Genomic DNA, 13,792 nt, shown 5'->3' on the forward strand with positions numbered 1-13,792 from the left:
TAAGATTACGGTATTAAGTACACTTATTATAAATATAACCTTTAAAGACTATGGCATCAAAAAAATCTCAAGACAAAATGCCCAGGAAAGAGCGGAAAGATCAAAAAGCTGAGAAAAGACTCTCCTTCTTTACCCCTCCACCTAAGCAAGACCGAAAAGATCTGGATTCAGAGGATAATCCCAATATAAGTAATCAAACAGAAGGTGATATGCAATTAAGCCCAGCTACTCTAGATATGAGACATCTGATACATAACCAGCTAACTGAAGCGCTAGCAGCTCAACTTGAACAGATCAAACAAATTATAGAGATCAACATACAAGATTTAAAAACTGACTTAACAGCTATAACAAAAAGAGTAAATCATAATGAGGAAAAAATGGAGTCATTGGAATTACAGACAGTACTTTTACGGGACATTATACAACAAAATTCAATTAAAACTGAGTTGCTTGAGCAGAAATTAGCTGAGCAAGAAGATCGTTTGAGACAGAATAACCTTAGGTTCAGAGGGATTCAAGAAACAATTACTAATGATAAATTGGAAGATTTTATGAAAAATTTTCTGGATGCACTGGGCATTAATTCTGAAACCAATACTCAATTATGGGACAGATGCCATAGAACAGCTAAACCCTCTAGTATTTCTTCAGAGACTCCAAGAGACGTTCTAATTCACTTCATTTCTACAAGGATAAAAGATAATATCTTAAAAAAAGCAAGAAATGCAACACCACCAAAACCATACGAAAATATCAAAATTTTACAAGACATATCCTACTACACTAGGACTAAGAGACGACAATATGCAGAGTTTACGGAGATTCTGAGACAGAAAGACATTCGATATAGATGGGCCGTACCGATGAAAATTGTTTTAACGTATGACTATAAATTGTGGACTTTCGATTCACCGGATAAATTGAAAAAATGGATGTTACTGAATAAGATCTATAGTAATACCCAGGACGCTTAATCTATTATAAATAAAGACACGAGGGGTTTTTTTTTTTTTTTTTTTTTTTTTTTTTTTTTTTTTTTTTTTTTCCCTCTCACACTTTTAATGAAGGCCAACACTATAAGGCCAAGATATCACATTTTATTATCACCTTTGAATTTTTGCCATTTAGAATATTAATATACACATATATTTGAATTGCACACGCTTCACTTTAAGCCCTTTAGACTTGGTTTATCCAAGTTGACACAAATATATTAGGTATAGTTAGGAATATTTACCAGATTAGACATTTTTACATCTCACATTTTTTTTTTTTTTTTTTTTTTTTTTTTCTTCTCTTATTTAGAATATCAATATACACATATATTTGAATTGCACATGCCTCACTATAAGCCCTCAAGACTTGGTCTATCCAAGTTGACACAGTATATTAGTTAGAGTCATATTCTCAGGAATATATATCAGATCAGATATTTTCATATTTCACTTTTTTTTTTTTTTTTTTTTTTTTTTTTTTTTTTTTTTATTTAGAACATCAATATACACATATATTTGAATTGCACATGCTTCACTATAAGCTCTTTAGACTTGGTTTATCCAAGCTCACACATTATACTAGTTAGAGTTATATTATCTGGAATATTCACCAGATTAGATATTTTTATATATTTTTTTTTTTTTTTTCTTATTTAGAATATCAACATACACATATATTTGAATTGCACATGCTTCACTATAAGTCTTTAAGACTTGGTTTATCCAAGTTGATATAGTATATTAGGTAGAGTCATATTCTCTGGAATATTTACCAGATTAGACATTTTTATATTCTCTTTTTTTTTTTTATTTTTTTTTTTTTTTTTTTTTTTTTTTTTTTTTCTCTTGCCCCGCTGAATTATATGAGACCAATATTAAGAAATATATATATTATTGCCCTTTGGAGACTTCGACGGCCATCACTAGATGGCAATATCCACTCATGTATCTTTGAGTTACATAGGTGGAAGTATGCAATCACCCAATAGAAGGTGTTGCTTACAAATGTATGTTTCATGTTGTGGTATGTGGAATTTGAATGTTAACCTGTGTGAAGGTAGATTTCCCGCTGTAAACGTCCAAAGGAATGATTTTACCAAGAAACTATTTATATTTAATTTGATATAACTATGTTCAGATTTGCTACAATTAATGTTCAGGGGCTTAACTCTCCACAAAAACGTTCAATATTGCTAAACCGCTTATGGTCAGAAAATATTAAAATCTGTTTCTTACAAGAAACTCATTGGAGGACATTAGATAAGATCAAAAGGGAAACTCAGAGATTCCCTATGATATTCTCGGCATCTCTAAAGGAAAAAAAAAAGAGAGGAGTGGCAATTGTGTTTGCTAAGGGGATTGATATAAATGTGAAATTTGTGGATTTAGATCCCGACGCCAGATTCATTATAATGATTGTAGAAATAAATAAGAAATTGATGACGTTGGTAAATGTCTACGCTCCTAACCAATCCGTGCTCCCTTTTTTGTCATCATTAACGCAGAAAATAATGGATATTAAGCAGGGCTCATTAATATGGATGGGAGATTTCAATTGTGTCTTGGACCCCCATCTAGATAAGATGTCTTTAAAGGGAAATATAAAAGATAAAAATATAATTTCGCGAGCAAAAAAATTCCAAGCTCTTTTACGACAACACTCATTATATGATATCTGGCGTACTGTACACCCTATAGATAAGGATTATACGTGTTTTTCTAAATCACATACTGCCTATTCAAGGATAGATCTGGCAATTGCTGATACCACCATGATGTCCTGGGTTGTAAAATCTAAAATTCATGAAATCACATGGTCAGATCATAACCTCTTAACGGTGGACATTAAAGATACAACCAATAAGATTCAACCAGAATGGAGAATTAATGATAAATTAATGATGAGAGATTTGGATATTAAGTACATAAAGGAAACAACACAATTATTTTTTCAGGAAAATGACACAAAAGATATAACAGCTAGCACTTTATGGTGCGCATACAAAGCCGTTATTAGGGGACACTTTATTAAGTTAGGAGCTCGGGCAAAGAAGATGGCAGGAGCCCCCCTCTCAGAATTATATATTATGTTATATCAAATGAATGCTGAGAATAAAGTAGCCCCGAATATTCAACTGACAAAAAAAATTGAACAACTTAAAGAAAAGATAAATCAGGTACTTATAGAGAAAGCTAACAAATCTCTTAATTCATTAAGAATAAAAAGATACTATCAAGGTAACAGAGCCAGTAAAATGTTATCTAATTTATTAAAGAATAAAAGGACTAAAAATAATATAACTAGGATAGTCCTGAAAGATAAAACTTTGATGTCCCCTAGACAAATAGGAGAGGCCTTTAGAGATTTTTATTTCTCATTATATAATATTCCTCAGAAAGCGTCAGATGCCGAGATAATTGATTATTTTACTCAAAAAACATTCCCTAAAGTAACAAAAGAAAGCCTAAAGGACTTGAACAGAAGTATAACTTCAGAAGAAGTAATAGATAGTATTAAAAAATTGAAACTCAATAAATCACCAGGCCCAGATGGATATAACGCCAAATTTTATAAATTATTTATAAACGAAATAGCCCCACGATTGACTATAGCCTTCAATGAATTCATGGACATAGGAATTGTCCCAGCAGAGCTATTAAGGGGTAATATTATACCCATTTTAAAGACAGGGAAAAATCCGGAGGAAATTGCCAACTATAGACCCATTACATTATTAAATTTAGATATGAAGATATACACTGGAATCCTAGCACATAGGTTGAAAATGGTTCTTCCTAAATTGATTCATAGAAACCAGGTAGGATTCCTAACAGGTAGATCTCCGGTTAATCACATAAGAACCCTGGCCGATATTCTGGTTGAGGCAGAGACAATGGCAGTACCCCAGATGACCCTGTCACTAGACGCCGAAAAGGCTTTTGACAGGGTCAGCTGGAAATATATGTCAGAAGTCTTAATAGCGTTCGGTTTCACTGGAAGAATACATCAAGCAATTATGGCGGTATATACCACCCCCATGGGAAGAGTAGTGTCCCAGGGAATAGAACCTATATGGTTTTCAATGGCTAATGGGACCAGGCAAGGATGCCCTCTTTCCCCCCTTTTATATGTTCTTTCTTTAGAACCTCTGGCTAGGGAGATTAGATTAAGCAGAGGTATTTCAGGCTGTGGGACAAAGGGCACTCATAAAATCCAACTTTATGCTGATGATATCCTATTGACACTACGGAACCCTGTAGAATCGTTGAGAAATCTTATGAAGCTGATTGATCAATACAGCCTTTTATCTAACTATAAGTTGAATGTCTCAAAGACAGAGATACTGCCTCTGTTTTTGGAACATTCACAAAAAGTACAAATTGAAAAATTTGGCTTTGTGTGGACAAAAAGTACATTAAACTATTTAGGTTTAAAAATCTCAGCAAACCCATTGGAATGGATGGAAATCAATATGTTGCCAATAATTAAAGAAATGAATCAAGCATTTAAAAAATGGCGAACACTATATATTTCCTGGATGGGGAGACTGAATACAGTTAAGATGTATATAATACCAAAATTTACCTATATTTTTAGGATGATCCCATTTGCAATATCCACAGCCTGGGCAGACCTAATACAAAATGCACTGTCGAGATTCATATGGGCTTCGAAAAGACCAAGATTAAATTTTCATTTATTAGCAAAAAATAGACAAAATGGTGGTCTAGGTATGCCTATAATTAAAGATTATGTGTATGCTGCACAACTATTTCACATTCTACTTACTTTAAATGAAAAAGCAAATTATGAAACATGGTATGATATGGAAAGTAAAAATATTCCAGTTAAAGATCTCCAATCTCTTTTTTGGATGCCAAGAAAGAAATCTAAAGAATGTATTAAAACTACAAAAAATCCAGTGCTGGCACAATTACTGAAGAGTTGGGGATATATAAAAAATAAGATTAGGCTTGGGGATAAAATTATCCCATTTTTACCCCTGAAGATAATCCAAAACCTAAATGAAGATTTAAATTTAGCTGATTGGGAGAAAGCTGGCATAAATACAATAGCAGATTTATATGATAATGTAAATATAAAGAGCTTTGCCACACTTCAAACACAATTTTTTTTGCCCTCAGCTAATTGCTTTAAATATCTAAGAGTAAAAGGTTATCTATCTAATTCATTATATATAGAGGATAATAATAGATCTATAGGACTTCTGATAAGAATATTAAAAGCTGAAGACTATAGGAGAATTATTACAAAATCTTTGATGCTGATTAAATCATACAAAAAAGATTTAAGTCCCCCAGCACTTAAAAAATGGGAAAAAGATCTAAATAGGAAAATTGAGACATCAGACTGGGATTTAGCCTTGAATCTTACTAATAAATCTATTCATAATCTTAATTTATTTGAATTACAATTTAAATTAATGAATAGGTGGTACAGAGTACCAACAATTTTAGCAAAAATGTATAAAAATAATATTCCAAATTGCTGGAGGTGTGGAGCAGCAAGAGGGGATGAGCTCCATATATGGTGGAGCTGCCCCTCTATACAAAGTTTTTGGAAAAGGATCTCCTTCTGGGTAGAAGAGAAGTTGGGCCCCAAATGGAGGCTGACTCCAGATTTGGCTTTACTACACTTAAATCCTCCTAATATAAACAAAAAAGATGTCCGATTCCTGTTACATTTATTATTATCTATTAAAATAGTGATTGCAAGAAATTGGAAAACCTCTGAAGGAATTAGCTGGAATAAAGTTAAAAGTCAATTGATTTATCAAATCCAGATGGAAAAAGGAATTTTATGCCAATCAATTGATATTCAAAATAAATATGACTTCTGGAACGCCTGGATAGATCAAATTCAACAAAGTAGGTTAGACTGACAGAATACTTCAAACCTAGATAGAAGCCAAATCTGTGAAATGAATAATACTAAATAGAAATCTTGGTAATAGTATTTAATTTTAATCAAGGTTATGGACGTAGCAGGGGAATTTTAATGTGTCGTGTACGTTTGTTCTCTGTACTTGTTTTGCTCTTGTCTGTTGATTTTTTTCTGATAACAACTTATAAGAGATGTATTTTGTACTTTGTTATAAATAAAAAAAAAAAAAAAAAAAAAAAAAAAAAAAAAAAAAAAAAAAAAAAAATAAATAAAGGGATAGTGAAGTTTCACAATAAAAACTGCTTTTCTAAACATAAGGGTGTAATAAGAGAATATACATACTACATAGACATACCAGTTCTGCCCATGTCTTATCCGCCTTCAATGTATTTTAAATTAACTTTTAGTTATTTTGTTTGAAACATTTTTGCATTGTGGCTTCACGAACCAAGGAATACGACAGATGCTGTATTAAAAACATAACTTGCTTGCTATTTCAAGGGCGAAACCCAGGAATAGATGACAGAACAGAACCACTGTCAATTAGCTGCTGGCCCAAGGAAAAAGGTAGGAAGTTACTTCTTGCCCTAATTTATCCCTACAAGCTGTAACATCATTGCAGCCACCCACCAATGGTAGGAAACCTTACTACTTCCTTCTGCATAGGCCATCAGTAACCCCCCTTCCTATTGGCCCCTTTCTCTATATGTTATAAAAATACACACAAAATAGTCTCGTTATTTTTCTTCACTTGTGTAACCAGTAAATTAAATTAACTGGGGAGATTGGGTACCTTGCAAGCTATTAGTTTTAATATTATAATCATTAATTTCAAATGTGTGTGTTAGGTGAGCACTATATTTTTTTTTATATTTTAGAAGACTAAAAGTACACTTTACAGAATTTTAACGTTTTGACTCCATATTAAAGCCATGCTGTAAAAAATTATCATCAATACCTTTGGGAGCACAAGTGTGAAATATGCACATTTTCACCCAAGCGATAGATAGATAGATAGATAGATAGATAGATAGATAGATAGATAGATAGATAGATAGATAGATAGATAGATAGCTCATAACCTTGAGACGTGTATGTAGATGATGAATAATGGGTTTTGTACATAAGTCTTATATAGACTTATATAATCCAATGTCTTTAACTTGACTTTTATTTTGGCTGTGCTACATATGCATGCTAATAACACAAAGTATTTCAAAGCATATAAACATCCATGTACCAATTTGTGTTTTCCCATCATTAAAAAAATTCACTTTATCATCATCCTGAGGTCCATGAATAGAAGACCAGACCTGGTAAAGGGAAAATAAACAATTGTAATATTTTGGGTAAAGACACTATCGATATATTGATATTAATAATTCCTGGGGGGGGGCAATACATACAATGTACATAGTAAAAAGACATCCCGCAGAAGGCAACAAAGGGCTGGGCATGGATCAACAATGGGATGGGAACACCTTGTTGTTACAATAAAAAAAAACAGCATATCTAAAATTAAAGTGTAGCTGCAATAAATACCTATGGTCTAAGGTACTTGCGGGTAGCAGAACCCCCCCCCCCAACATTGAATTTGACTTTGAATTCACTAAAGAGCTTAGAAGTATGTGAAGGTGTACCTGGGTATCATCAGGTTCTGAGCTCTCCTGATGATCATGAAGAATCCTGGCATCCTCACCGATTTCTTTTCTCCCCCAGAAGGTCATCTTGTGTCACAAATGTTTATGTCTGTAAAAAAACCATAGGCTGCACAAATTGTATTTGAAAACTTTGTCAAGGATGAGGAAATTTTAGGACCAGGGAATAAGTCAAAAGAGAAAACACTAGTTCATGGGAAGTCCTAGAGGTTACTACATAGCTTGGACTTATACAGGGCTATATTGCACAAAAGACAAGACGCCATAAGGAGCGGTAACAGGTAGGAAGCTGGCCATGTGTACCAAAAAACGTTATCTGCTGTCCAATTCAACGGTTTAATTGGAAAATACGGTAATTCCTAGTCAGTTATGATGTAATATTTTATGCACACCAGTGCTTCCTAACCAAAAAGTGGTTACTGGCCCACGGCAAAGCCTTCCCCATAGATGCAGAAGTCCTAAAGTCCTAAATGTAGGCAGTGAATTTAAGAAGTGGGGAGGTCGAAATTGTAAAATTATACACACATTTAGAACAGTTTAGTGGCTAATGTTTGAGTTTAATTAGTCACATCACTTATCTGTCACTGCTGTTTCATAGCTGCGATAATATGTGAACCTCACACTTTGGTGCTTTTCTTAGTAATATCAGGGATGAAAAAGGAGATGACTAAGAATTGATTTTGCTCACTAAAATCCAACTGGCAAAAAGTGTCTTTCCTAATGCATATCTTACATATCTAAGAGATGCGTATTTCTTTACCCGGAAGAATTGTATAAGCAGAATAATCATGGCAATATCTAAAATCAATCAGTTACATTTTTATTAACAATTAACATACATTACACAATGATTCAAAATCTTTCCATTATAGTATAATGTATATCACCAAACAATTAAAAACTATCATCGAGCTGGGGATAGCAGGAATTTATAAATTTAGCATAATTTGCTCAGGAAGTTATATTAATAAGGACCTGAGTGTCTACAATTATGGAATCGCTTCTCATTTTGTTAACCATATATCATAGATTTTATAATATTTTTGTGAATTAAAAACTGTGCCGTTTATTTCTTTTTCTGTTCTTAATTGATAGGTGGATCTTTTTAAAGGGCAAACTTGACTTCCAGTTGCGAGCTATGAGAAGTTTTGTTGCTGTCATACAATGCACAACCAGAGTTTGAAGCTTTTTAGACTGCAACCTCCAGTTTAAATGTAGCTGAGCTTTCTTTGGGCCCCATTTTAACTCTAATTCAGATAATTCTCCTATTAAGTCAAACGTCAAAATTTCCATAGGTAAGGGAGGGACAGGTCCACCATATGTGGGAAAAAGAACCTTCATTCTTGCTGAATCTCCAACATTGTGATTTCAGATGTGGGAACATTCAGTTACATTATTTAAATGAATTCTGAGTCAAGGTGACCAGTTTTTGTTTTCAGTAGACTGCCCCCTGATTGAAACGTCAGTCTCTGGATGCGTCACCTGAACCCTCTTAAGGGTTGTAGCCTTTCGATGCTATCCATGCCATCCATGTTGATCGACCATTACTCAATGGCCAGCCAATTCATTTTATCGAATATCAGGGATACGTATCAGTTATAAATAACACAGAGGAACAAATAAAATCTACATAACTAAGCAAAGTTGCCAACAATCCTGATGTTTTGGACCAAATAAAGAACACCGGCAACTGTGTTTGTGAATAAATTGGGTTAGGGTTGAGCCTGATGTCCTGCATCGGGAAGTGCAAGCTGAAATAGACCAGCACTCGCTCCGGGCAACTTTTCGGAAGGTAGAAAAGCTTATCAGATATAGGCCTGCGCAGGCTTCATTTCTTTTTAAAACATTTTACACAACTTCCTCTATTGTTGCGATGAAAAAAAAACAACAAAAAACATTATTAGCTAAACGTTATATGATACATGATAAGCACAGATAAGAAAAACTATTACACAGAATACACAATACAAACTATTACACAGTACACAGAATTTAAAAAGATGTAAAATTCATTTTTAAGTGTGTCTTATTTAGATATTGTCACAATCAGCAAAGCTTGTATCTGTAACTGAAGCAGCAGGCCTCATGCTACGGAAGAGATAGTATAGAATAGATAGTAAAAGAGCGAAAAAATAATGAGGAGAGAGAAAAGATGGAGAGAAGGGGAAGACATTTAGAAAGAGGAGATATGTTACAAAGGGGAGAGATAGTGAGAAGGGGAATAAATGGGAAGAAGCAGAGATACAGGAGAGATAAAGAAAAAAAGAGAGATAAAAGAAAAGGGAGAAGAGAGAGAGAGAGAGAGAGAGAGAGAGAGAGAGAGCGAGAGAGAGCGAGAGAGCGTGAGAAAGAGAAAGAGAGAAAGAGAGAAATAATGATAAAGGGGGAGAAGTAAGAGGATCAAAGTAGTGGAGAGATAAAAGAAAGAAGAGAGGTAGGTAGAAAAGAGAGATAATAAAATAGGAGAAAAAGAAAAATGAATAGAAATAAGATAAAGAAAAATGGAGAGAATGTAAAAGGGATCAATAATGATAATGATCAAAGGCAATAATGAAAAGCACTCTTTGCTAACAATTTCTCTTTTACCGCCCCGGGGAAGCAGGAACGGAGCAGGGTCATGTGATGTAATGTGACTCTGCTGGGTTCCAGCATCTCCTTGGCAGTACAAGAGACATTCCTTGCATAGTGTGACGGCAACACACAGGTAAGCAATGGGCTCCTGCAGAAGTGATCGCGGGGGTCGCCCGGGCCCCCTGCAGCGGCAGGTCTGGTCACAGTTTTGACCCCCGCGACTAACCTTTTTGCTTTACGTTAAAGACGGCCCTGGCGTTTGTGCAGCTGCCTGTGGTTGCCTTGGCAGGGCCTTCAAGCCATCTGCATGTGATCTGAATGCTTGGGCAAGTCCTCTTAAAGGGAGTGCTCCTAATCTCAGCTTGTTACCTATATAAAAGACACCTGTCCACACAAGCAATCAATCAGATTCCGAACTCTCACGATGGCCAAGACCAAAGAGCTGTCCAAGAATGTCAGGGACAAGACTGTAGACCTACACAAGGCTGGAATGGGCTACAAGATCGTCCCCAATCAGCTTGGTGAGAAGGTGACAACAGTTGGTGTGATTATTTGCAATTTGAAGAAACACAAAATAACTGTCAATCTTACTCGGTCTGGGGCTCCATGCAAGATCTCACCTCGTGGAGTCTCAATGATCAATGAAACAATTGATAACACACTACCCCGTGAAGGACTGAAATCCTGCAGTACCCGCAAGGTCCCCCTTCTCAAGAAAGCACATGTACAGGCCCGTCTGAAGTTTGCCAATGAACATCTGAATGATTCAGAGGAGAACTGGGTGAAAGTGTTGTTGTCAGATGAGACAAAAATTTAGCTATTTGGCATCAACTCAACTCGCCGTGTTTGGAGGAGGGGGAATGCTGCCTATGACCCCAAGAACACCATCCCCACCGTCAAAGATGGAGTGGAAACATTATACTTTGGGGGTGTTTTTTGTGCATCAAAGGGACGATGGATGGGGCCATGTACCGTCAAATCTTGGGTGAGAACCTCCTTCCCTCAGCCAGGGAATTGAAAATGGGTCGTGGATGGATATTCCAGCATGACAATGACCCAAAACACACGGCCAAGGCAACAAAGGAGTGGCTCAAGAAGAAGAAGAAGCACATTAAGGTGCTGGAGTGGCCTAGCCAGTCTCCAGACCTTAATCCCATAGAAAATCTGTGGAGGGTGATGAAGGTTTGAGTTGCCAAACGTCAGCCTTGAAACCTTAATGACTTGGAGAGGATCTGCAAAGGGGAGTGGGACAAAATCCCTGCTGAGATGCGTGAAAACTTGGTGGCCAACTACAAGAAATGTCTGACCAACAATGGTTTTGCAAAGGGGTCAAATACTTATTTCACTGAGTACAATGCAAAATCAATTAATAATCTTCAAATAAACCTAACATTAAAATTATAGGCTCATCATGAGGGCAAACGTACAAAATCAGCAGGGGATCAAATAATTTTTTCCTTCACTGTAAACCTGCAATACTGTGTTTCTTTGCGTTGTTTATTTGATCTATACCTGAACTACATGGGGGAGGAAAAGAGTGGCATAGCATAGTGAAGGGGAGGAATGGGCTCTGGCGGTGATGACCGTTTTATTAGCAGAGAGAGCGAGAGAGAGAGAAAGTGCCAAAGTTATCTTGAAACAATATCAGGTTTACATTTGCAACATTCAGAGCGCACATGCTTTTGTAGCAACACAAATAAGATTTTGACGTACACTAACTAACATTGCTTGTGACAATTTCTTAGATCCAGGGGGCCACCTGCTCAATACCGAGATGTAAGGGAAACTGGCTTTTAGTGTCACGACCCATTACCAAGTCTCTCCTACAACCTAAATGTTACTTGCCTAGCAGTATACAACTGGACAAAGCACCGGCATACGTACAAGCAGTCTGTTCCACTTATTGTTCATTTTTTTCTGTAAATCATAAATAAATAAGGTACCTACCTCTTGTGCTTCAGTTAACGTCTCTGGTCGGTCTCTTATTCAGCCTTTTCCACTGTTAGCTGCAGTCTTCAGATACCAAAAAGCTCGAGCCAATCAGAGGCTGCTATGCAAATCATCATACAAATAGCAGTTGACAATATATACGGAACTATAAACCATTTCCATATATTTATCTGTAAAATCTACAACTGACATATGAGATAAAGCTTCTCTCTGCATTATATTATTATGTGCTAAACCATTGCTCTTCCCCCACGTATATAAACTATTGTTTACAGTGTAGATAAAGGCCACGTTTCTGTGTCACATGTCGAATTGTAAATATATAATCTTGGCAGAATGGTTGTTTGGGTAGAAGGAGTAAGATGCCACGTGGCACCAGTATGAATCACACTATGGGGAGCTCTGTTACTGTCTTACCACTCTGAACTTTAAAGACTCTCTCCATCAACAAGGAAACTTGGCGCCCGAACTTCTTAAGAGACACTTTATGGTTGGCCAGCGGTCATCTGGTGTTGACGATGAAGCAGGTTTCAGTCCCAGACTGCTTCAGACTCATCCACAACCTCAAAAGGTGAGCCTAGGGTTAATCAGGTTCGGGAATAAAACCCAGTCCTGGAAATAACTGAATACCAGCCTCATATTTCACGGTGCCATTATTGTGCATACGGCACATATGTGGGGTCCCAGCCCAAATTAATTATTTTCAGAATAGGGACAAACCCAGCATTTATAAAGTATATTTGAAGAGCAAACTAGTCATAAATAAGATGCATATGAAAACACAGCTGTCAATACCACTGTGGCCCATGACGTCATGTAATGGGTAGGGACCATCTGGGAGAGTGTGTGTATAGTCCAAATAATATTTTAATTATGAAATTTACCATTTTTTTTACTTAAATTATTTAAAATTCTTTACAGGTAAAGCATGTGCGAAACATTTGTTAACCAATAATGAATTATATAAGAGCCCTGATAACCCTTTAATGTTCAAAATAATTTTCTAAGCTGTTTTGCAACATTTATAGGTCAAAATATGCAAATATAGTTGGCATGTCATAGGTAGGACTGCCTCTTTATCAAACAGATCAACTTAATATCACATGTAAACACTGCATTATGTGTATAAGTCAAATGAAAACCACATGGAAACAGAGATCAACTGAATGTCAGGTGCAAACCCTGCATTGCAGGTTTAGATCAAATAAGAAACATAGATGAACAGAAATCTCTATAACATTTTTTAATAAATATCCTAAAAAGTGTATAGTGCTTAGAGAGGGTGTTTGTATGTATGTATGTATGTATGTGAAAATGTAGAACCATATCCCCAACTACCATTTTCATATCTCACACCATTATCATAATATTCCCATTATTATCAATATCTCCATCATCCCCTATCATTACCCATATTACACCAAAATCATCACCTTCCACCTCCATTATTTCCCCTTCATACTCCCCCCCCTTCCACCTCCATTATTTCCACTTCATACTCAACCAATGGCAGAGGAGCTCCCTGCCAGCGACCAATAGAGTCGCTCGTACAGACCTTTAACCCTTGGAGCGGGGAGAACAATGGTCTCCCCAGGCCAAGTTCCGCATCAGGAGTTAAAGGGCCACGCAACCGACTCTATTGGTCACCTGCAGGGGCCTCTTCTGGCATCCACCAATTGGTTGATGCCAGAAGACGGACATTTAAAATC

The 13,792-nt window shown here is 36.0% G+C and overlaps 1 long non-coding RNA gene across 1 annotated transcript; it reads right to left on the reverse strand.

Moving 5' to 3' along the window:
- Nucleotides 1–7,157: 7,157 nt before the first annotated feature.
- Nucleotides 7,158–12,181, reverse strand: LOC128483432 (uncharacterized). Its single transcript, XR_008351070.1, has 3 exons — nucleotides 12,081–12,181; nucleotides 7,545–7,653; nucleotides 7,158–7,217 (listed from the first exon to the last, which is right to left on the reverse strand). It is a non-coding gene; the product is annotated as an uncharacterized LOC128483432 (long non-coding RNA).
- Between the last annotated feature and the right edge of the window lie 1,611 nt (nucleotides 12,182–13,792).

Source organism: Spea bombifrons, chromosome 3 (assembly GCF_027358695.1).
Source record: "Spea bombifrons isolate aSpeBom1 chromosome 3, aSpeBom1.2.pri, whole genome shotgun sequence".
NCBI lineage: Eukaryota > Metazoa > Chordata > Amphibia > Anura > Pelobatidae > Spea > Spea bombifrons.